The 23,447-nt window shown below is 34.5% G+C and overlaps 1 protein-coding gene across 3 annotated transcripts in view; it reads left to right on the forward strand.

Moving 5' to 3' along the window:
* Nucleotides 1-23,447, forward strand: part of LOC306881095 (ceramide synthase 2-like) — a 385,605-nt gene that overhangs the window by 337,080 nt on the left and 25,078 nt on the right. The window lies entirely within an intron of this gene.

Consider the following 23,447-nt stretch of genomic DNA (forward strand, 5'->3'; position numbering starts at 1 on the left):
AACTATTGCGTTCTACTACTGAAATACCACATTAGAGGGATTCCAGTGGCGGTGTTTACTCTACAGGGGACAAACGGCACTATTGAGCGCATGGCGAGCTCTGAATGAGCTCATTCTGTTCATAACACATGGCAGAGCCCCCCATTCGCCATTTACACAGCACACACACCACTTCAAGAAAATAACTCTGTTAATGGCATCACAAAATTCAAGACCCCTGCACACACACACACACGGCTGATGTGTTTTTAACATATTGAATGTTACATTTTTGACATTTTTGAGAAGCCATTGAACTTCTATAAATATTGTTTTAGTTTAAGCTCTTAAATAGTCGAAAAGCCTCAGATAATTTCAGTGCTCTCAAACTGTTTTAAGTATTTAAGGCGTGCTTGCACCTAATTACAGTGTGGTTAATATATAAAATATAGAGGTATCTTGCAAGCTTAATTAGTAAATCATATTAATGCACTCTTTTTTTACAGGTATCTGATCATTTTGACCAAAAACATCAGATTGGAAAGAAGAATCGGAATCGCAAGATCTGCACATTTAACACCTTTCTTGTTTCTCATGCAAATCAATGAGATTAAATGGAGATTTTTGTTGAAGTTTCCTGCTTCTCAGATGTTTCTTCTAAGAAAAAGACCCCAGTTATCTTCGTTTTCTCATATGAGGTTCACACACTGCACTTAGATTCACTTAGATGCACAATCAAAAGTCTAATGAATTTAAGGAGAAACATCTGAGAACTCTCAGGTCTCCTGAGATCTGAAAGATTCTGTGGCTTTAAAACAGCTGAGGTTGTTTTCTGACTGTCTCTTTAGAGATCTGTTGTCAAATGCATGAAAATGTACATGCAAAAAGAAAACAGATCTGAGCATTTGTGCTCATTGTTTCCTAAAAGCCTTGAAGCCTTTTTCTATTTTAGCTCTTTATTTTTAGGCCTCCACATGCAATAACAAGTGCAGCCCGACTGACCATCATGTTTTAATCATAAGATGCCACAAATTTGATCACTTTCCTCCCCTCAAAACACAAACAAACACTCACACGCATCACAAAAGCCATGCTCATTTCATCTCATCACATAGTGTATAATTACGCACAAAACATGTATTTTTAGATATTTGAGTAAGTGGCCTTGGGAGAATCAGGCCCGAAAGACCCGAAAGCAGACTCAAGCTCAATTTGGCTTGTACTTTCATTCTGAAATGTGTTTGATTGTAATGCATAACACGCAGTGTGGCACTATAATAATAGACTTCATGTATTTTACGCATGCATGCAAATGCAAACACAAATGCTTGATCAATTCATTGCATGCTTAAAGGAATAGTTCAGCCAGAAAGAAAAATGTGCTGAAAATATGCTCACCTCAGGTCATCTAAGATGTCGATGAATGGGTGCCGGGAGTCCAAACAGCTGATAAAAACATCACAATAATCCACACCACTCCAGTCCATCAGTTAATGTCTTGAGAAGCCAAACGCTGTGTATTTGTAAGAAACAAATCCATCCTTAAGACGTGTTAACTTCAAACCAAGTCCTCTATCTATAATCTTTCAGTAAAGAAAAGTTTCATCTGAATCAGGAGTGAAATATGCACAAATCAAGCACTATGTTGTTGGATTTTTATGTGAGAGGACAACAGGAGATGGACGTTTTCACTGAAGCAATCATTATTCTGAATTATGGACTCGTGTTTTAGCTGGAAGTGACTGTTTGAAGTTAAAATGATGGATTTGTTTCTTACAAACACACAGCGTTTGGCTTTACAAGATAAACTGGAGTGGTGTGGATTATTGTGATGTTTTTATCAGCTGTTTTGACTCTCATTCTGACGGCACCCATTCACTGCAGAGCATCCATTGCTGAGCAAGTGATGGAATGCTACATTTCTCCAAATCTGATGAAGAAATAAACTCTTCTACATCCTGTATTTGCTGAGGATGAGTAAATTCAATGCACTGGCCAAGTGTTCACCTCTGTGTTTACATAGTTTTGTTTCTAGACGGATATATATATTTGCTGTCTGTCAACAGGATGAGCTAATCCAGCTTCAGTTTTGAGTGACATCAATCTGTTTATAGAGATCATAGTCTGTGCTATAAATTTAGAGATGTGACAGTGCACAATATAAAAGACGCTTCACAGAAAATGAGAGTGAAATTCCTCTTGCTTTTCATTGAAGAGACAGGCCTCGTCGTCTACACAGTTTGACTGGAGAAATATGTCTGACATGGCCGACATGTTTGAGAAAGTCAAATAAATGATCTATCAACATTGAGACAGTGATCCGTCACCGCTGCGAATGCAAACACGAGCGTGAGTGTGTGAGAGCACATGCATATGGGATAAATGCGCAGAAACTAATCTATTTCTCACACATGCCAGTTTCTGTTTTGATGAAACAGGTCGGTTGCTGGTAACAGGAGCTTAACGCTGGCGAGGCACAGGGCACTGCGGCCGTCGCTCAGATCCTGCTGCGACTTGCAGCTCGTCTCTTACTCACTCTGAGACTCACGTGTGTCGAGGGCCTGCAGACACACAGCGCTGCAGTACGGAACCGTTGTGTCAGATATGCGAATGTGTCGTGTTTACCGAAGGCACAATAAAGCAATTAGCACATGGCTGGACGGCACTGTTCACGTGAGCAAGAACGACAAGTAGACAGGTGACCTACACACACACGTCTGTTCTCTTCCTGCATGCCATCTTAAGTCAACTGAGATGTATAAAAGTTTCTTCATTCCATCGGTTGCACTGCTAACAAAACACTTTTGTTTCCGCTCATAACATAAAATGATATTGTTTGAGACAAATGCATGCTAATGAGTCTATATACCATTTTTTAAAATAATTTACAATGTTTTTTGTATATTTACCATGATATTTTGGACAGTGTCATGATAAAATATATATTTTTAAAATAATTTACCATGGTATTTTGTACATGGTGCCATGGTAATACCACATTTCTGGTCATTTACAGGAGAAGTGAAGTGACATACTGCCAAGTATGGTGACCCATACTCGGAATTCGTGCTCTGCATTTAACCCATCCAACGTGCACACACACAGCAGTGAACACACACACACCGTGAACACACACCCGGAGCAGTGGGCAGCCATTTATGCTGCAGCGCCCGGGGAGCAGTTGGAGGTTCGGTGCCTTGCTCAAGGGCACCTCAGTCGTGGTATTGAGGGTGGAGAGAGCGCTGGACACTCACTCCCCCCACCTACAATCCCTGCCGGCCCGAGACTCGAACCCGCAACCTTTGGATTACGAGTCCGACTCTCTAACCATTAGGCCACGACTTCCATGGTATTTTGTACATGATACCTTATTAATACTATGTTTTGAACAGTTATCCTGTTATTTTATACACAGTACCACAATAACATGTCTGTAGACATTTAGCATAGTATTTTGGACGTAGTGCCATGGTAATATCATGTATTTTTCATGCCATTTTATATATCGGACCGTGGCATGATTTTTTTATTCATTTATCATTTGTACATGTTGCTATAATAATAAATTGTACCATGATATTTTGGACTTGATAATATGCAGTGTTGTTTAAGTATTTAGTAGTATTTATATAATATTATTTATTAATATTTGAATTAACTTTTATTTATATATTTTCTGATTTGATTTTATTTATGTTTTAGTATTTCTTATGTGATTTTGTCATTTTTATATTATTTTATAACATTAATTTATTTTTGGGTCTGTTTTAGTCATTTTAATACTTATATTTATTTTATTTCACTTAATGTATTTAGTACAAATTTACCTACTGTGGAATATTTACAAAGATATTTATTTGATAGTATTATAAGCTTAGCAAAATATATCTCAGACCTGTTTGTTGATTCTTATTATAATTGACTTTAAATGCACCGATTTGAAGTGACTCATATGTGTGTGTGTGTGTGTGTGTGTGTGTGTGTGTGCGCGCGCGTTTTTGTAAAGACACAGGTGACATAGGTATTACAAGGTGAAGGTGACTTATGAGGACATTGCCCCATGTCCCCACTTTTCAGTTCAAGTGTAGGGCAATAGCACATACAGTTTGTACAGTATAAAAACCATTACGCCTATGGGATGTCCCCACTTTTCACAAAAACAAACGTGTGTGTGTGTGTGTGTGCGTGTGTCTCCAGAGTGCTGGCACATGAATGTGTGTGTGTTTGGGTACATCCTGAGGTGAATCAGCGCTTAAAGGATTAGTTCACTCCAGAATGAATATTTCCTGATAATTTACTCACCCCCATGTCATCCGAAATGTTCATGTCTTTCTTTCTTCAGTCGAAAAGAAATATTTTTTTTTTAGGATTTTTCTCTATATAGTGGACCTTTCCACCGGGATTACGTAATGCGTGAAGTCATAGATGCAGAGCTAGTGCAAGATGAGCATTTGTGATTAAAAAGTATAGAAATGTTTTGTTTTTTAAGAAAAAGGCCAGTCGTTTCACTAGATAAGAGACTTATTCCTCAGCTGGAATTGCGCGGAGCCCTTTGAAACTGAGTTTTTTTTTTTCTACAGAATACTTACATATTTTTTTATTTCAGATTTATTTCAGGTAACAAAAACTATTTTTTATATTTTTAGTTTAATTAAAGTACTGCTATTAAGCAGAATGAGATACATGTTCTTTCTGATTGAAATGCAATTAAATAACAGCAGCATATTATCATAATGATATAATCGTTCTCGTATGTATCAGAGATATATGTCTTTAAGGCATTGGCTCTGTGCATGCTAAATATCACCTCATCAAGTGTTTGACGGTCACCCTCTCAAATGTGAACTAACCAAGACTACGTCACGGAGTGCAATGCAACGCGACCGCAATTCTGAGTTAAAAGCGTGTTTAGTGCGCGCTCGGTGTACTCTGGCATGAGCTCCAGCATTTATGGAGAATAAAGTAGACTGTCTGAAATAAGTAAACATGTAATTAACTCTTTTGAAAAACAAGATGGACTTGTAGAACAGTCACAGCTGGTTCTGACCGCGTGAACCTGAAGCAGTAAAACCTCAATGCACAGCATGATCTGATAAACAAAAAAAACACGGCAGTATCAGCAGTGACCCGCTCGCTGTTATCATGCAGTGTCTGATAAACGCCAGCTAGGTTTCGTAAGAACTTTATGACAGAGAAAGCTAGCTAAATGAACGAGAGTCAGATGCTCGGCCGGCCACAGCATGCGTCAACAGTGTTTTACATTAGACCATAAACACTATAAATGCACCTCTCGCATTCACACAAACCAAGTGGACGGACAAATGTGGGAACGTGATTCATCAGATCAAGGGCCTGTGCTTCTCAAATGCTGCAGGACCTTTTCTTGTACTAACATCACTTGAAGCATCAATGAATTTGAATGCTGCAAGAAATTATTTAATTTTTTTGTTTGTTTTCCAATACCAGTTTTTAAAAATTCTTAAATCAAAATACATTTGCTTGAGATTCCAAAATACCTCAGATATTAAATCTTGGTTTCCCAAAAAATTAAGGGAGTTTTTGCTGAAAACACGAAAAATATTTGCTTATGGGGTCAGAAAATGTTCTTGTTTTCCCTTTGAATTGAAATAACTGAGGTTAGCATAAAACGCTTAAAATCTAATCCATGCACAAAAGAGCAAAGACGCACCACTCTTAATATATTTTACTTGAATAAGAGTTGTAATCTCTGTTTGTACCCTGAGAATTGTGCTGTTATTTCTATGGTTACAAGCACAGATTTGAACACAAAGAGCTGTAAAGTTTGTGTTTGGGATCTCAGTATTGCTAAAAATATCCCCTCCTGACTTAAGTGATGTCTGTGGATGATAAGTGTGTGTTTGAACAGGTGAATCACTGCTGCCTTCCTGACATTGCTGAAGAGATTCTCATCACACTTTCTCTCATTATCGTCCAGTGTTCCCACGATCAGATGCTCTCTGGCGTGTTTTTCTCTTTTCAGTGTTGTCAGGTATGTCTTTCAAATGCTAATGAATGAGTGCCGTCTGTCAACGCTGACTACAGTCCATGTGCGCTTCTTGTCTTTAGATGAAAACAGGGGATTCTGCATTCCTGCAGTCTCTGATGAGCTTGTTTGGATGAATCTGTGTTTGTTTTTTGTTAACAACTGTTTAATGAATTTTTATTCTGTGGAACAGTAGTACAAAACAACAAGCAGCTGTACAAAGTTAGAACCCACACCAACCCATCCCACCCCTTGGTAGACTTAAAATAAATAAATAAATAAATAAAATAATAATAAAAATATATTAATAGATAAATAACAATAAAATAATTTTTTACAAAGATTTTAGAAAAGAAGACACAACATTAAAATCTGAATGCCATGAATTAACAGTTTTCACGTTAGATCCATGTATAGAGAGTTGCATCGAGATAATGTCCAACAAATACACCGTCCAGGTTCATCTGTCCATTGTGTGAGGAGGATTCCAACGGTTGACCAGCTATTTTGTTTGCTGCTGTGAGAGCAGCTAACAGTAAAGATCTTTGTTGGACGGATAAGGTGAAGTCCCAAAAGTCATTCATGAAAAAATGGCGTGGAGTCAAACATATCTCAGTACCCAACAAATATGATAGGTCCAGTGAGAACTGAGTCCACAAAGGTGAGAGAGAGGGGCACTCCCAAAAAAAATGCAAAAACGTGCCTAAAACTCCTTGGGAACAGAGAATGCACTTAGGAGAAGACGACAGATTCATATAAAAACGTTTCATTGGAGTCAAGTAAACCCTATGCAGCAATTTCCAATGAATCATTTGGTGATTAGGGTTTTTAGAAGACAATTTAAACATACCCCATACCTGATGGGAAAATAAAACATGCACATCCTCATTAAGATCCTTAGCCCAAACAGTTGTGATAGATAAAGGTTTGTATGAATGCTCAAGAAGAAAGAGATAGATGACTGAAGCAGAGGAGGGAGATTCCTCAGAAGGAAGGATTAGTTTGTGTAAAGGGTGAACAGGCAGAGAGTTCCAAGGCACCCCATACACCCGTAGAGCCGATCTAATGCGCAAATACATAAAGAAGGAGGTGCCTGGCAGATTATATTGAGTTTTGCTGGAATCTAATGGGAAAAGTTTGGTACTGCACTCAAACAAAATCTTACTAAAAGCTCATCTTTTGTGATATCAACCTCAAATTTGGAACACAACTTGTTTAGATTTATGGCTTTGGTTTTCTAGCAATTTTTGTTTTATAAAATATATATTCTATATAAAATATTGCTTATAAATCATTATAAATAATTTTCATAAACTTAAACCTCTATAACTTTTTTGGTAGAATTTTTGCAACTTTTTTAACTTCAACAATAATCTGTCAAGGGTCTTCTTTAAAATGAGACCAAACTTAAGTACTCTAAGCTTCAAATGTTTATGACAGTTTTTGGAGATGGACATTTTTGACCTCTATGAACCTATGTGTATCTTTTTTTAATTAACGCACAAGGGATATTTTAGTTGCAATGTGACTGTAAACTTTAACTTCTCAGATGTTCCTCTGTTTGCACACGTCTCTTCCAGTGTTTCAGAAGAGATCTCAACAGTAGCTCAAACTGTGCTCAGATTTGCCTAGACACATTTGTATGTTTTGTATATTGTATTTGTGTGTGTGTGTGTGTGTTTATTATCTATATAATGAGCACCATAAAATGTAGCAGCTTAAAGAATAATACAAATGTAAAAAAATTAAATTGAGTAGAAATGTAAATGAAGCAGTTGTAATAAAGTAAACAAGTAATGTTAACAGTAAAATAATGACAAAAAAATAAAGCATCGGTGCAAGAAAGTACCAATCAACCCATTTAACCAATTAAGGCAATTCATTACAGGCAAAATAGAAGAAAAAAAAGTAAATTTTCTATAAAGTGTGCTTCAGACTAGTGGTAAAACAACTCATGTTTAGGTTAAATTAATTAAACAAACAAACAGCAGCTCGATTTTCTTGTTTTTCGAAGCATTCTTCTCATAGTGACTTATGCTTCAGATAGTTTTCATTCAGCTTGTGCTTTGAGTGTTTCTTCAGAAAGCCCTCCGGTCCGTATCCTGCAGTGGCTTTCGCTCACTATTGTTTAGGACGTCAATCAGCGTCTAAATCATGTTAATTGTAGGGAGGGGTGGGTCTGTATACTGTAATTTAAAAGGAATATGTGCTTTATTTAGAGAAAATGGTGGTTAGGGGGCAACTGTACAGTAATGCGGGACTCTCTCCGCTGATTGGCTGTGTTTGTGTGAAGATCCCGGGCCTTCCCGCTGGTGCTGACCGGCTCCTGTGATGTGGCTGACCGCGCGGGGCAGATGTGGGCCCAGAATCGGCCCAGATGACGGGTTGTGATGTGTTCCCTGACCCAGACCATAACACACAGCTTTTGCCCGCCGGAAGAAAATTACAGCCCTGCAGGAATGTTGCAGTTGTTATTATTTTTCCGTCTTATAAAACGCTGGAAGATGTTTCCGTCGTGCCTGAAAACGAGACGGTTTAAGCGTCGGGGTTAAACTCGCCCTGCAGAAATGCTTAGCGAGTCAGCCATGTGACGGCGGACGGTCTGGTTGGGTTTGAGAGCCATTCTGGGCAGGATATGATGGGGAGAAAAGGGCAAAGCTCTTCTTTTTTGCTGAGAAGCGAAAGTCACAATTACCACTGAATGAGTTTTAAACAGACAGATATATAATGGAGGTAAAATTAAAATAATATTGTGCATATTTATTTATTTATTAGTTTATTTAACATGGACAATGCAGTATAACATTGCTACAATTTTAAGCAGCCGATGCTCCACATATAGGCTTCTAGCCAAAGGCTAATTTGCAGCCCCAGTCCCTGGTTAGGCAAAACAATAATCGCACAAAAACCAAACAGAAGTAAAAAATAAAAAGCTGAGACTGTGTACGACCATCAGTGTTCATAAACCTGCTTTTGTTTGAACCACTTTTTCAAATTTCTTTGAAAAATATTCAACTCTGTTTGTATTTTCAGTTCAGCTGGTAGGTTGTTCCAAAGCAGTGTACCTTGAACTGTAAATGTGGACTGTGCAAATTTAGTTTTTCTCTTTGATACTGTACAATTCTGATTAGTTGCACCTCTTGTAGTAATCCCCTTATTACTCTGTTTTGATATTAATTGGCATATAATTTCTGGAACAAGATTATTTACACATTTAAAAGCCATTTTAATAAGAGACAAATTTATAACATTTTCAAAACTAAGCAAACTATATTTTTGTAAAATATTACAATGATGCCATCTATTTGGTTTCTTATCAAACGTTTTTAGTGTTTGGTTATATAGAAATCTAACAGGTTTGATGGTCAGTTGAGAAACCTGACTCCAGACAGTCACACAATAAGATAAATGTGAAAAGACCATTGCATGCATGTATAACTTTGCTGCTTTTAGAGGTATATAGGGTCTAATCATGTAAAAACAATGCAAATTTGTTCTGATTGTTCAACACAGCCTCTTTACATGCATATCAAATTTCAAATGAGAATCTAAAATAACACCTACATATTTAAAATTGTTAACTGTCTCTATTGCCTTTTGATTGATCTTAATGATAAAACCACTCATTTCCTTCCTTCTAATTGAAAAACAGTTTTTGAATAGTTCAAGGACAAATGTGTTCAGCCAATGTGACACACCAGTCATTTCATTTGTTAATATTTCTGCAGCTAAGCGTGGAGTCTGTGCCGATACATAAACGACTGTGTCATCTGCATACTGACATTTAGTTTGCTTGCAACAATTTGGTAAATCCTTGACATATGAGGAAAACAAAAATGGACCCAAAATTGACCCTTGAGGGACGCCCATCTCATTGTTTCGTAAAGCTGATCTTGAATTATTTATTTGAACACATTGATCTCGAGATTCTAAATATGATCTAAACCAATTTATTGCCTTCTGAGAAAAGCTAAACCAATTTAATTTATGTAGGAGAATTCCATGATTTACAGTATCAAATGCCTTTTTGAGATCTAAAAACACTGCGCCTACTACATTGCCATTATCTAAAGCTCCCTTAATAAATTCTGTGAGAAAGCAGTTTGGCCATTTCTGTCGAATACTTAGGTCTAAAACCAAGCTGTTTAGAGTGAAGTTGATCATGTTTTTCTAAATAGTTGATAAGTTGTTCAGCTACCAACTTTTCCAAAATTTAGAGAACCTCATCAACTGATCCTGCCTTAAAAAATTGGGGTTATAATAGAAGTTTTCCAATTTGAGGGGAATTTACTTTCTCTAATAGATACATTTATAAAATTTACCAAGGGCTTTAGCAAACAAGCACTATGCTTTTTTACGAACGCGGTATCCATTCCAGATATATCCTTAGCCCTTGAATTATTCAATTGATTAATAATTTGAAATATCTTATTTTCATCAACCTCAGAGATATAAAAGGATGAGGGTGTGCCATTTATTGCATTTAGAGGTAACTGTATAGCTTCAAAACATATAGCAAGCTCTTCCACAGACTGGATAAAATATCTATTAAATTCATTGGCAATTTCAGTGCTTAGTCTTCCATTTATGTGCAGCTCCAACAATGGTTTTCTTTGTATGCCCTCTCGTTTAGAAAGTTTATTAATGCACTTCCAAAGAGATGAGCTATTTCCTCCCGATTCTGCAATCAATTGCTCAAAATATGCAGTTTTGGCCTTCCTCATTTTAACTACTTTATTTCTTAACGATTTAAAACTTAGGATATCTGTCTGTGTTTTTGTAAGCAAAGACTTTTTCAAAGCAATATCTCTCTTTTTCATTAGTTGATGTCTCAATTTAACCATGGTAGGGATGCACTATTTTGTCTACATTTTAACAGTTGTGTAAACTTATGAATAATTTAATTTGTATGGAAGAAGAGGAAGAAGAAGAAGAATAAGTATGTGAGATAACAATAGTGAGTGCCTTGCCTTTAGCAAGCACCCACTAATAATAATAGTGTGCATATAAATAATAATAATAATATGAAAAGTCAAATTTAATTAAAATTCATACATTTATTTTTTTTTATTAATTAAATAAATTTCTAAATTATTTTGAATTAATTTAATTTAGAAACAAATTTATAATTTATGAATCTATTTAAAATAAGTTTACTTCTAATCACCATTGAATAACTTTTAAACAGACCGATAATAAAGAAGGTAATATTAAAATAATATTGTGCCTATTAATAATAATATAAAAATTCAAATGTAATTACAATTTATACATTTATTTCATGAATGATTTTGAATTAATGTATTCAGTTTATAAACAAATGTATCATTTATTAATCTATTTATAAACACCATTGAATGCATTTTGAACAGAAAAATAAAGTAGGTCATATTTAAAAGTGCTTAAAATAATAATAATATAAAAATTCAAATTCAATTACAAATCATACATTTATTTTTTTATTAATTTATACATTTATTTTTAATGAATGTTTTAATTTATAAATATATATAATGTATGAATCTATTTATAAATAAATGTTTTTATTTATAATCAGTACTGAATTAGTTTTAAATCGATAGATAAATTAGGTAATAAAAAAGGTGAAAATAATTTAATAATAATAATACAAATTATTATTATTATTAAAATGTATAAATGTAGTTTAAAATTTATTTATGATTTATTTGAATATAGAAATGTAAAGGAAACAGATGGAGTAATATAATTTATGAATTTATTTATAAATAAGTTTATTTATAAATACACTCATTTATTAATACACTTATAATTTAGAAATTTAATTAAATCCCACTGGCTGACACATACCTTGTGGCAAGGTTTGATTTGACAAAATAAAAAAATGAATATAATAATAAAATTTTAATGCACAGAGAGGTCATGGTTTGCTAAAAGATATTCCCAGCACAGATTTGGAGAAAAGTGTCTGCACCTGCTCAGAATGTAATGTGTCTACTTTTCTGAAGCACCAAAAGTATTGAATAAAATGTTCAATGTGAGATTCAAGGGTCAAACTGTAATAGAATAAGTTTAAAAGATCTTCATCTTGTACGACCCCAAATGCGATATTTTTGGCACAGGACACACAGGTAAATGAAACTAACAGAGGCTCAGGAACGGTCTGACCACGAAGGTCAGCAGAGAGTGGAGAGTGTGGTTTGGCTAGAAAAGACTCGTATCTGGGAAATCTCTCTTTCCCTCTCTCTCTCTCTTTCCCTCTCTCTCTTTCTCTTTCCCCCTCTCTCTCTCTTTCCCCCTCTCTCTCTCTCTCTCTCTCTCTCTCTCTCTCTTTCCCCCTCTCTCTCTCTCTCTCTTTCTCTCTTTCTCTGTCTCTCATTCTCATACTCTTTCATTCATTTAATTTCAGTTCAGTGCAAGATATGAACAAAAACTGCATTGCCAAAACTTAGTTGGATACAATACATAAAATAATAATAATAATATATGTTTTGTTTGTTTAATTTAATTCAACTTTCCTTTATTTGGCTGTATTGGTGCAGGTACATTTATTGGTGATATAAAGTAAAAAAACAGTGAAAGTAGGTTCTATTAAATGTATAATAATAATAAAATATAATTTAAATTACAGTCATTTTTTTCTTACTTGAAATCAAATAAACATTACCTGAAATAAAATAAAACGTATTTTTAAATTTAGCTTGTTACCAAAGCAACATTTCTCATTTTCATTTAACATGATGAACTAATAAAAATATATAGACATATAAAAAAGAAAAAGAAAAACATTGATAAAATGGCAAAACACAACAAAATTACCAAAATGTTAACTAGAATTACAATGAAAACAGAAAATATACAAATAAAAACTAATTCAAAATATTAATACAAAATGTAGTAGTATCTCAGTTGTACTAAAACACTATATAAATATGTATATATAAATGTATTAATTATTTTAGATACGCTAATTAATTTATAAATAATTTTTATGAATGCATTAAAGTATAAGTGATAAGTGAATGTGTAATTTAGGAATGTATTTAATAAAAAAGTTTGTGTATACATATACTTTATATTTATTTAATAAGTAAATTATGACAGTTTTCACTTTACACTTTTTATTAAAGGCTCTCTCTCTTTCTGCCGTGCAGACGTGAGTGGAGAGCGAGAGGCGCATGTGAAGCTCGTGTCTCCTCAGGCCTTTGACTCTGAGTGCAGGAGCTCTGGGGGTCTTCAGAGTCTCACAGCTCCTGATGACAGATAATCATCTGGATCACCCGCGGGGGTCCAGATAACATCACATCTACAGGATCAAAGCAGGTGAAACACGGCCTGAGGGGATGATAATCACACACACACTGGCATCCTGATGAGGAGATGAAGGTGCTGGAGATTCACATCAGTGATCAGGGATAGCAGATATTCTGATATACATCACAGTATTGTATGGATGCTATCATCACAAACTTCAAAGAATAACATTGCACATATATATATATATTATGGGTGTAACAGTACATGTATTTGTACCGAAAAAGGGTCTTTCGGTTTGGTATGCATGTTTCATTTTTTTAAGGAAATTCAAACAATAAATGGCGTTTTGATGCTCTTTGAGGCGAAACAGATCGCTGTAGAAGCCTCAGTTCAAACAGCAGTCATCCCTTCATCTTTACTACTAGTTTTAACACAAGATAAACATGAATGAATATGTTGTATATGAATATGCTGTTGGTTTATTGAGTTGAGGACGGTGCAGAGGATAGCCTGACATGACTGCTTGGCTATCCTCAGACAATCTCAACACCTCACACTTCTACTGAATACCCTGCTTACCCTCTGTTTACTGACCTGAAACATTACTCTTTCGGCCCCTGTCCACCTTCAGTGTGAGCTATTCTGTTACCTGGTCATTCTGACCCTGAGGTCACCTGAGGGCAGGTGTTGAACGGTTAAGGATCTCTGATACTTTAATGGAGTTCTCAGCTGTGTATCACTTAAGTATCAACTTTGTCTCAGGTGTTTCTAATAACACGTCTTGAGAGAGACAGATTAGAGCAGCTCAGATTATTCCATATAAATATTTGCCTTCATATAGAGATCTGACTTGCAGGAGAAGTATATTTTGACTTTAAAATATATAGTGCATGAGTAATATAAACTACATTTGTTTTGTTTTTTAGGATGGAGTAGATTGTGTGTGAAACGGGTTTAACAGCAAAGTTTGATCATGTTGAACATTCAGTGGCCTTGTGTCAAGTAAGAATGAGCAGGTGAGCTGTTTCTCTCTCTCTCTCTCTCTCTTTTCTTTCAGCCTATATTACTCCATCTGTTTCCATTACAAGTCCTCTTCCATCTTCTCACCACAAAACTGCCGAGTTAACTGCCTGAGTGATTTGTGTACTCCCACCATAATTGGAGCGTGGCTTCTCGTCCCGGACCGCTCTCCAATACTGCCATGTGCCACCGATCGGTAAAAATAACCCCTCGAGATGGACACCTCCGACGGGCTGGTCTGTGGGCATCTGACCCCTCACTCCTGCCATTATAACAGCCAGAGAATCTCTGTGTAATTATCCCAGAGCTGGGTTTGGGTAAAGCCGAGGGGTTTGAGATATTCCTCTGGTTGGAGAAAATTCGAGGGTGAAGTGAAAATAGCAAAATCCAAGCCACATCAGGAGAATTGCCCTAAATAGACCCCCACAAAAAAGAGGTTATGTAATGAGCCCCCTCCGTCCGCACGTCTATAAATGTGTCTTTTATGAGGGTTAGGGTACATGGATAATACGCTGTGTTTATGTTGGTTAGTAGAAAGCATGCGGGCAGCAAAGTGTTTCAGCAGTCCGAGATGTTTTTAAAAGTCTTCTTTTGAAGTAAGTTCTCTCTTTTCTTAGTGTCATCTTCCTTCTATCAATTGAAAATGTCGTCCCAGACCCCGTGGTGAGGACCACTATGGTTCTCTATGGTAAAAGCTAATTCCTTCATTTATAAACCTTCATGCTGTTTCCAACCCTGTATTATTTGTTTCTTCCATGAAACTCAAGACTTCAACATTGGAGTTTCACTGTTTAAAGAGCTGCATAATAATTCTTCAGAAATTCTCTTTTTGTCTTCCACAGGAATATGAACAGCGTATGTTTATGAAACAACATGAGGGTGAGTAGAAGGATCCAGTGCTGATTTAGTATCATTGAGATACAGTACTATCATTGTTTTTATTAATATTTAGATTTTTCTGTTTTAATTTTAGAACATTATTAGATTAATTATATATATATATATACATTAATTGTTTATTTCAGTGTTAAGTTTTATTTATTTTATTTCATCAAGATAAATGGTTTAGCTTGGCAAGTCTTTTTTTATATTTTATTTTATTTGAGTTTAAGTTTATTTCAAGTATTAAGAGGGTTTCCATATGTTTTTAGAATAGAAAAATTCAAGATACATAGAAAAATAATAAGAAAGATAGCATAAGAAAAATAATTAGACCAAATCATTAAGCCACGAATAAAAGTTGATAAGCCAATATCAGAGTTTTAGTGCTGTTTTTTATAGCACATTTTAATAAGGGGTAATTTTTAATTAACAATTAATTTTTTTTTGAGTTTATAAGATTTTTTTATGTATTTGAAAGAAGTCTCTCCCGCTCACCAAGGCATTTCCATTTTTTTGATCAAAAATACAGTAAAACAGTATATTGTTACAAATTAAAATATTAATAATTTAGAATGTAATTTATTTCTGTGATTAAATCTGTATTTTCAGCATCATTACTCCAGTCTTCAGTGTCACATGATCTTCAGAAATCATTATAATATACTGATTTGCTGCTCAAGAAACATTTCTGATTATTATCAATGTTGAAAACACTTGTGCTGCCCAATATTTTTGTGGAAACTGATACATTTTATTTTTCAGGGTTGTTTGATGAATAGAAAGTTTGTAACATTATACATGTCTTTACTGTGACTTTTGATTACTTTAATGCATCCTTGCTGAACAAAAGTAATTAATCAAAAAATCTTACTGACCCCAAACTTCTGAACGGTTGTGTATATTGCCAGTTGCTGTGTATTGTTATTGCATTCAAATTTCCCCATATTAATACACAGCACTGCATTAAAACATTGATAATAGCTTTATTTTCTGGCAGAAGTCCCAAAAGATCACTCAACACCTCGTCACGTCTACATTCACATTCACAGGACGCTCCAACCGTCCCTGATGTCAAACACACATTCCCTTCTCTCTCCACACAAATAGCCGGACTATTTCGAGGGCTGGTTAGTTCGCTGTGTCTCCACATGGCCTGTTTGCAATCTCAAAGCCACAGTGGCTTTTTACATGATTACTAATTCACAAACGCGGTCGGGACAGGAATTCATCTTCTGCGTTACTGTTTTGCTGTTGCCATGCACATGTGCTAAAATATCACTGAGGTTCGCGAAAGAGTCGGCAAGAAAATAAATAAATAAGAAGCCCAGAGAAAATCTGCAGAAAGAAACTATGAGGACGGCTTCCAAGGCCTTTCCCAAACAGGAGGAGGAAAAACCAGAGTGTTTTCGGTAGCGGCGTATAAAACCGAGAAACGTTTGCGTTGTCCATCACAGTGAATCAGGGCCTTTGACAAGTGACTCGTGAATCGCAGCTGCTGAAATGATCACAGTTTCCACTGGAGGAGGAAAAGCCGGCAATTTCCATTGCTTTTGCTGCCTTGCTGTATATTGCCTACATAGGCTGCTGACCACTAAGGCAGAATCCTAATGGAAATACAAGCTCAAAAGTGACTGATTTAGAGCTTTCTAGATAGGTAGCAAGGTCACTTGTTGGTACAGTAATAGTTTGGGTTGGTAAGATTTTTAAAATGTTTTTGAAAGAAGTCTCTTCTGCTCTCCGAGGCTGCATTTATTTTTATTAAAAATACAGTAAAAACAGTAAAAAATACAATTTAAAATAAATATTTTCTATATGAATATATTTTAAAATGTAATATATTTCTGTGATCAAAGCTGTATTTTCAGCATCATTACTCCAGTCTTCAGTGTCACATGATCTTCAGAAATCATTATAATATACTGATTTACTGCTCAAGAAACATTTCTGATTATTATCAATGTTGAAAACACTTGTGCTGCTTCATATTTTTCTGGAAACTGTGATGCATGTATTTTTATTATTATTTAATGAATAGAAATTCAAAAGTACAGTATTGAATACAAAAAGAAAGCTAAAAATATATAAAATAAAGCTAATTCAAAATATTAATAAAAACTATAATAATGACACATTAACACATTAATATTGGGTGACAGTCTGTTTTTAATTAGAGTAAGCATTTTTTAAAGATACTGCAATGTTGAATAAAATATGAATATATTTATTATCAGCATTTATTGCCATCTTGTATGATGTTTTCACTGAAATGAAAATCAGTGCTACCACCTCGCTAATGAGAAATGTAGTTATACTAATAGTTCATCATAATTTATTTATATAAAATTGCCATTTTAAGCAATTATTGAATTCTAATTTTAGAAAATACACATGATTGTTTTCTGAAAAGCTCAATGCATCATCAGTAGTGTTTTTATGATGCTTAACTTGGTGTCTGTGTAGGCAGCACTGATGTTAAAACAGGTTAGCAGGATGCAACATACTCTTACTGTGCTTTGTATTTTACTGTCTAAAAATACATGACAGGTTGATTTTAGCCACACTGTAACTCGAGCGCCATGATCCAGAAGTGGTCCGTCTGTGGAGAGGTGAACCTGACCTGAGGCTGCAGGTATTGTGCAGGTCTTTACATGCGATCCATCAGTCTCTCGCTGCGTGTCTGCTGCCTGCCAGGCTGTTGTTTCAGGTCATGTATACCGGTGAGAACCTGTGTTTGACTGAAACCGTCCTCCGCTGCACGGATAAAGCCACACATGTGAGATGTTTTTCGGTTTCTGTACATTCAGAGTTTGGCAGCGTGACTGAGTGTATAACATAACAACTGTTATGGAGCTGTAGGGTTTTCACAACACACACACTCAAAACACACAAAAACTATTTGATCTTCTACTTTCCACAAAAAAAAAAAAAAAAAAAAAAAATATCATTTTGTCTTGTTTTTCAGAATAAATATTAAAAGTAATAAAGGGCATATATTTTAAGACATATTTTCAGATAATATATCTTGTGTAGTTTTCATACCCAATTGAAATCATAAAAAAAAAAATCCCTGTTTTAAGCATAAACCTCAGAAAAGTGTAATTTAATTTATGCTTAAACAAGAAAAATATTTCTAAAAGAAATCCAAAATTTTAATTGGGTAACAATTATTTTAAGCACAAAATAATTAAACGAAATAATAAATGTAATTGTTTTAAGAATAAATTCAACTTTCTGAAGTTTGCATTTTAAACATTTCAAAAAATATAAATGAATTATTGTTCATTATTTAAGGGAGAACAAAATTTCAGTTTCAGTCGAAATACACAATAAATATTATCTGAAAAAAAAAATCTTAATACAAGCAGTTTTTCTTAAGTAAATAAATTTTGATATTTAGACAGAAAAAACAACTAAAATACTGAAAGTAGTGAGGAAATTTTCATGTTTTCCATTTTATTTATTTAAATTTTTATTTATAAGACACAATGATGCATAAATATATGGCAGCGGCTATTTACACTAAGTGAAAATAGCAGTATTTTTTAACGATGTGCTACTTACACTAAGTGCAAATAACTATAGATTCTATTTACACTGTTAAAATAGCAATATTTTCTGCTATTTATACGACTTATTGCAAATAGTGGCAATTATCTGCACCTCAGTATTATAGTACATTATAAAACAGTCCGCGATAATAACATATTGAGTGTAAATTATAGTTTTAATTCAAAATATTAAATGGATGCCACCTTATTGGAACAATAAAGCCCTCCTTACAGCCCTAACCATACCCGATACTTTTATTTTCAACTTTTTGATTATTTCCTTCATTTTAATTGAAAATAAATGCCTTTCTGATGCGATATGAGATTTGAAAAGGGAGAAAAAAGGTTGGCAAAAGACGAGTTCGAACTTGGGTCGATCGCGTCATAAAGCATGCGCCTTAACATCTACGCCACTGAAACTGAAGCTGAAATAGCGTCTTTGTTTAGTGTTGACTAACTCAATCACGTGGACATTAGTGGACCTTTGCCAACAAGACAGGCTATTTGCACTTAGTGACTCTCCGTAAACATATACCTAAAAAAAATATTTTTATATAATGAAAAGTAGGGAGTGGGTGTGCTTAATTGTCATGACAGCAATGTATTTAAAACAAATTTAGTTTTGAGTGATATATGATCTGGACTTGTTCTAACAGGTTTATTGTAGTATATGATGCTAGTAATATAATGATGGTGAATTTTCTTGATTAATCCGCTATTATATAAAAGAGGTGTGGTATAAAATGATATTTGGGCTGTTTGCATACGCAATAGAGTATATCTTCTTTTTATTTCAGGTGAGGTCGATGAGCTTAATCACCGGAAGTCATTTCGTAAGATTTCATCAAAAGCTTGATCTCGTGCAAGAGCTGCTGTATCAGGCGTCCTCCTCCTCCACACGTCACCTGTCTTCACCTCCAGACTTTGAGCTGCTTTAAATGACTTTATCACCACAGCAACTGTGTTTCCAAACACACACACACATTCTGGAGGAGGCAAATATGGCTACACCGGGCCAAACGTCTACCTGACTGCGCACTTCCACACATTACACTTGGTATTTGTCATCATAAACTTGCGAAATGCCATTTGACCTGTCAAGTGATAGTGCTGAGAAACTTCATGGAAAAAGCCACGGTTACTTGAAAGAGATGAATCATGCGCCAGCTGGACTAAATATTTGGACGTTACTACATTACTATCTTGGTGTGACAAACATTACAGGAACATTTCATATATAATGAATCATACCACCTTGTGGAAAATGGGCATCCGATGTCCCCTTTGAAGCACAGCCACATGCTGAGCTTAAATACAGATTTAAAATCACAACAAGAAATAATTTAATAGCCATGATACTAAATCTTTGCATAGCTATGACAGGAAACACCGGATCTAACAATGCCTTTCATTGTTTCCCATTGTAAATTAGAGGGTATGTTTGCCTGCTTGATTGTGTCTTGCACCATTCACACACATTGTTAAGTAAAGATGGCTTTCTTCCGGTGCTCCTTTGGCCTGTTTGACTCATTAACTGCTTATATTTTGCAGCGGCAGCTGAAAGAATCCCTCCACGAGAGAAAGTCACACAAGCAGGGCTTCCCCAGCTCGAACCGGGTTGCTAGGCGACAGGAGTCCGTGTTGAAACATAACACGGGGGTTCCGTGTGACCCGGTGAGACGCCTCAAACCACGCTAATCTGCTCCAGTTTCATAATAGGATGAAATTACAGCCAGTAAAACTCATTCACAGGACGCTTTATTGCCCCGTGGGTTTATCACATTCAGCCCGCACTGACACATACATACCCCGCTGCCCTATTTACATTCACGAGCGGCGGAAATGAAATTAAACTGCAAGAGAGTCATGCAATAGGACTTTTAGACTCAATGCACCTGTTTTTGGAAACTAAGCACCATAACAAAAGTGAATCTGATAGCGAGGGGCCCAAAGGTCTGAGACCACTGAAAATATTTCTCTTTTGCATTTGTAATACAAATTATACTAACGTTGATTTATTTTAACGTATTATGTATTTATTTGAATGTGTAATACATCTTCCCCAAGTTTTGTTTTCTTTTACATGTTTAAAAATGTTGTATATTTTAAGCATGAATTAAACTTTTCTGAGGTTTATGCTTAAAAATATTATTATTTATTATTAATTACATAATTAATTATTTAGGCCTAAAAGATAACAAAAAATTAGTTTCAATTAGGTAAGATATATATATATATATGAAGAACGTTTTTTTTTTTTTTAATTTTTCAAAAAGTCATGTTTTTTATTATGCTATCATGTTTTTATTGTGTCTTATTGTAGGCTATTAGTTATTTGTATTTTTTTAACCTAATCAAAATAACCCAACTGCAGTTTGATTGAGATTTTATATATATATTTATTTTTTTGGGAAAATATATATTTATATAACACTGATTGAAAAATACATTTTAATTATTTACTACAACAAAAAACATAATTATTAAACATTACATTATTGAGCATTTAAAAGAACATAAATTCAGTTGTTAAGAAAAATAAAACTTATCCTAATATATGCAGTTTTGCTTCGCAAGTAAATTAATTTTGATATTTATACTAGAAAGCAAAACAAATATACTGATTAAGAAATATATATATATATTACATCCTTGTTTTAATTACATTTTGGTATGACAAATAAACTATGATGTATAATTAGGCTACTTGAAATATATATCTGAAATTTGAAAAATATTTGTCATTAAAATAATGTCTTTATGCAAAACATTTTATTTTTTTCATTTCAAAAATGGAACAGAATCTGAAATATTTCTGCTTTATTTTTCCCATGTTTCAAATACAAAAAGTGGTCTCTTTCTTTCTCTTTTCTTTGCAAAAATCCCACGTTCTGTGCCAAACATCGCAAAGGAGAAGGTGCCAGGAACGGTTCCGGTCAGTGACTCGGTCGTCATCGAGGACTAAAGCTGCGCTCCATCCAGCCGGTTTGGCATTCTTGTGGTTTGATGTGTGCGTATGCTGTGAGAACCTGTTCTGAGGAGGTATGTGATCGCTATGAATGGAAGCTCTAGAGGTAAAGTGTGTAATACCTGTTTGCTTTCAAAAGCTTTTGTCCTTTCGACTCCCACACACACCTGATGAACCAGAGGACAAGCGTGTGTTTATCTGTCCAGAACACCAAACAGTAACCATAACAAATGCTTTTTTCATAAAAGGTGGGAATAATATTTTTAAATAATTGTAAAAAAAATATATACCAACAGTAAACATCCCTATAGTTGATCAGGATGATCAAACACATTAATTAAAATATGCAATTTTATTAATTTTATGCAAAATAAAAATTCTAACGTTTAGGGTCGGAAACAAGTCTCTTCTGCTCACCAAAGCTGCATTTATTTGATCAAAAATCGTGAAATATTATTACAGTTTTAAATAACTGTTTTCTGTGAGAATATATATTAAAATGTAATTTATTTCTGTGATCAAAGCTAAATTAATTCAGTCTTCAGTGTCACATTACCCTTCAGAAATCATTCTAATATACTGATTTACTGCTCAAGAAATATTTATGATTATCATCAATGTTGAAAACACTTGTGCTGCCTAAAATATTTCTTGAAACTGCGAGACATTTTAATTTTCAGGATTCTTTGATGAATAGAAAGTTTAAAAGAACAGCATTTATTTTTTTAAACCGTTGAAATTTTTTAAACTTAGTTTCACTTAGTCACTTTTGATCAATTTAATAAATCTTTGCTGAATAAAAGTATTAATTTCAAACTTTTGAACAGTATGCATACAGAACATTTAAGTGATCACCATGTTTATGAAAAACTTGATTTCGTGACTTATCCAGATACTAAATTCCGCCTCCAGTTTCTCAGAACAATAAACCTAAGCCTTTTCGATCTATGCCAAGAGAAATTAGTGTAAAAATGTGGGCGTAATGATGAAAATGCCAAACACCATATATCTGATTACCCTCAAATAATCTTTCAAAGCTTTTGCTGCTCGATCTTATATAGAGAATCAATACGGAGAGTACTATGGCACCATGGGGAAAAAAGAACAATTATTAATTTCTATCAAAATAAGAAGGCTTTTGCATTAGACGTGTTGGTTATGCAGGTGGAGTCGTGTTCATGGGCCAAGAACTGTTGCATGAAAACAGGACAATGGCATCGGAATAAAAGGGCAAGTACAGTCAAAGACTGGTGCGTGACTGTCCTGCGGCCGTTACAGGACTTCATCAACCAAAACCAACACGTCACACTACACACGTTTAACAGACACACCAAAGCTGTGTAAGATCAGCTATAAATTTAGTTTTATTATTTTGATATTTAATGGCATGACCTTGGGTAATGATAGAAACATTAAACCACATGTACTACGATAATTCAGGTTAAAATGGTCAAATTTAGTTCATTTTAATACGTTTGAGTGTTGAAGTCTGACCTGGTTACGCTGGTCTTGTGTGGTTAATTTATTAAAAGTATGCCTGCATATATATATATATATATATATATTATTAAGAATGCATATATAGTTTATGTATATATGTCTGTGTATGTATATATATATATATATATATATATATTTTTTTTTTTTTCTTGGCCAGAATAAACTGCACATTAATTCATTCAATAAACCGCTATTTTCTAAGCAGATCCTTTATAAAATATATACTGTATGTTTGTGTATAAAAATGCACATTATGTATTATTACTTATAAATTAAAGTTTATATACACACACACAGTTTATACATATGC

Source organism: Barbus barbus (assembly GCF_936440315.1).
Source record: "Barbus barbus genome assembly, chromosome: 15".
NCBI classification, from domain to species: Eukaryota; Metazoa; Chordata; class Actinopteri; order Cypriniformes; family Cyprinidae; genus Barbus; species Barbus barbus.